Source organism: Gopherus evgoodei, unplaced genomic scaffold (genome assembly GCF_007399415.2).
Source record: "Gopherus evgoodei ecotype Sinaloan lineage unplaced genomic scaffold, rGopEvg1_v1.p scaffold_256_arrow_ctg1, whole genome shotgun sequence".
Lineage (NCBI taxonomy): Eukaryota > Metazoa > Chordata > Testudines > Testudinidae > Gopherus > Gopherus evgoodei.
Window position 1 is genome coordinate 9,499 of NW_022059919.1, and position 3,190 is coordinate 12,688.

Below are 3,190 nucleotides of genomic sequence, written 5' to 3' on the forward strand. Positions count from 1 at the left end.
CACTGTCCTGGACCTACATGCTGATTGGCAGTCAGAGAACTAGAATGCAATAAAGGGGGCTGTGTGATTTCTTTTTTCAGTTTCTCAATAACCAGCATGGGGGATCAGAAGCACATTTGGTGACTGGTCGGTGAGTTTAACTTCCTTGTTACCCACCAGTTTTGGGAGCATCTGCTCTCCCTTTTTCAGCCTGCCTTGATTTTGGCCTTTTAAATGAGGACTGCCCCAGGCACACTGGGTCACACTAAACACTGAAGTTAAATTAATAGAGTGTTTTTATGACACAGTCATATGAAATCACCTGAACTCCTTTGTTTTCTTTCATCTGAGCAGGGTTTCCAGTTCCCAAACCTCATATAATCTCCCAGCTGGAACAAGGAGAAGAGCCATGGGTCCCAGACCTCCAGGGTTCAGAGGAAAGATGGATCCTGAGAGCCCCCTGCACAGGTGAGGAAACATTAAACCAGCTCAGAATCTGTAAGTGCCTGAAGGAAACATCTGGTATGCCTAACAAAGCCCTTGGGGAGGTCTCTCAGTTCATTATTGTCCCTAGCAGGCGTCGTATCCTCAGGGTAAACATAACTCATGGCTTCCTGTAGATCCCAGCAGACACCAGGCTGTGGCTTCCTTCCTTCCCCCTATTAATTTGGATGGGATGTGAAGGCCCAATTGATCCCCTCCTCTCTCCTATTTAGGGGAAGAGTTTGGAGGAGTTCAGTTCTTGTTTTTATTTGACCTCTCTCCAGCACATGTATTGGTTTGGCCTTCCCCTTTCCATTCCTGTTTGAGGTTTCTGTTTCTATCGCAGCAGGTGATGCAATGGTAGGTAAGAAAGAGGAGCAGAATTTTCAGCAGGAAAATGTCGAGCAAGTGGATAAACACAGAGCATTTTTGCAAAGATCGAAAAGGAATGTGTCCAGAAGTCATGAGCAGGGAAACTCCTTTGAGATTCAGCACAGACCAGAAAGGGAGCAGGGAAACCAGCCAGGAGAGAGAATGGGTAAATATATTTTCTGCTGGGGAACTCAGAAGAGCATCAAAGAAACCACAGCACAGCAGGAAATCCTCATGGGAAAGAAGAAAAATACATGTTGAGAGTGCAGGAAAAGCTTCTCTAGCAGCTCAAACCTTTCTCAACATCAGAGAATCTACACAGGGGAGAGGCCCTTTGAATGCCGTGAGTGTGAGAAAACTTTCACTTAGAAATCAGGTCTTGTTGATCATAAGAGAATCCACACAGGTGAGAGGCCCTTTGAATGCCATGAGCGTGGGAAAACCTTCCCTCACAGATCAGACCTTTCTCAACATCAAAGAATCCACATAGGAGAGAGGCCCTATGAATGCTGTGAGTGTGGGAAAACCTTCCATCACAGACCAACCCTTTCTAGACATGAGAGAATCCACACAGGGGAGAGGCCCTTTGAATGCCGTGAGTGTGGGAAAACCTTCACTCACAGATCAGACCTTTCTAAACATCAGAGAATCCACACAGGGAAGAGGCCCTATGAGTGCTCTGAATGTGGGAAAAGCTTCACTTACAGATCAGTCCTTTCTCAACATCAGAGAATCCACACAGGGGAGAGGCCCTATGAATGCCATGAGTGTGGGAAAACTTTCACTTACAAATCAAATCTTGTTGATCATAAGAGAATCCACACAGGGGAGAGGCCCTTTGAATGCTGTGAGTGTGGGAAAACCTTCCCTCACAGATCAGCCCTTTCTCAACATCAGAGAATCCACAGACGGAAGAGGCCCTTTGAATGCCGAGAGTGTGGGAAAAGCTTCACTCAAAGATCAACCCTTTCTCAACATCAGGGAATCCACACAGGGGAGAGGCCCTATGAATGCCATGAGTGTGGGAAAAGCGTCACTCAAAGATCAATCCTTTCTCAACATCAGAGAATCCACACAGGGGAGAGGCCCTATGAATGCCGGGAGTGTGGGAAAAGCTTCCTTCACAGCTTTCACCTTTCTAGACATCAGAGAATCCACACAGGTATGAGACCCAATGGAAGCAGTGAATGTGGGAAAACCTTGTCTTGCCACTGAGCCCACGTGAGCCGTCAGGGAATCTGCACGGGGGATCAACACTATAAAACCCTCTAGGGCTATCAATACTTTAATACTTTTCCTGATTACCACAGAGTAACTTTTAAAAGCTTTTTGAACTGCTTGAAGCACCGATATCCCTCAGCTTGTCCAGATGAGTGGCCCAGTTTTGCATTTTGCAGTTTGACTCTTTGAGGTGGACCCATTTGTCCTTTCTGTCAACTCCATTCTGCCATGAGTAGTTCGAGTGTGCCCTTCTCATGGTATAATTCCCCACTCTGAACCTTAGCGTACAAAAGATGGGGTACCAGCATGAATTCCTCTAAGCTCAATTACCAGCTTAGGACTTGTAGCACTGCCAACAACCAGGAATTTCAGTGCCTGGTACACTCTGGTCCCTCCAAAACCTTGCCCAGGGACTCCCAAGACCCAGTTCCTCTGGATCTTAACACAAGGACAGTAAACGCTTTCCTTCACCATTGTCTCTCCCAGCCTTCCCCTCCCTGGGTTACCCTGGAAGATCACTGTGATTCAAATTCCTTGAATCTTTAAACAGAGAGGAAAATTTTCCTTCCCCCCTCCTTCTCTCTCCCCCTCCCAGACTCTCCTTGAGAGAGAAAAATAATCCTAACACAGAGAGAAATTAACCTTTCTCTCCCCCTTCCCTCCTTTCTCCACACCAATTCCCTGGTGAATCCAGACCCAGTCCCCTGGGGTCTCACTAGAATAAAGAAAACAATCAGGTTCTTAAACAAGAAAAGCTTTTAATTAAAGAGAGAAAAAACAGTAAAAATTATCTTGTAAATTTAAGATGGGATGGGATATGTTACAGGGTCTTTCAGCTATAGACACTGGGAATACCCTCCCAGTCTAAGTATACAAGTACAAATTAGAATCCTTTCAGCAAAATACAAATTTGGTAATCCAAGATCAATTGCCCAAATTAACGATCCTATCATAACATCCCCTCCATATACTTATCAAGCTTTGTCTTAAAGCCAGGAAAGTCTTTTGCCCCCACTACTTCCCTCGGAAGGCTGTTCCAGAACTTCACCCCCCTAACGGTACTAATTTCAAGTCTAAACTTCCTAATATCCAGTTTATACCCATTCGTACTCGTGCCTACATTAGTACTAAACTT

The 3,190-nt window shown here is 45.4% G+C and overlaps 1 long non-coding RNA gene across 3 annotated transcripts; it reads left to right on the top strand.

Moving 5' to 3' along the window:
* The first annotated feature begins 403 nt into the window (after window positions 1-403).
* Window positions 404-1,307, top strand: LOC115640229. 3 transcript variants are annotated; one of them, XR_003997848.1, is made up of 2 exons: window positions 404-447; window positions 812-1,307. It is a non-coding gene; the product is annotated as an uncharacterized LOC115640229 (long non-coding RNA). The 3 variants fall into 3 exon arrangements; XR_003997847.1 differs by having other exon boundaries at window positions 405-447; window positions 809-1,307; XR_003997849.1 differs by having other exon boundaries at window positions 440-477; window positions 809-1,307.
* The last annotated feature ends 1,883 nt before the right edge of the window (window positions 1,308-3,190 follow it).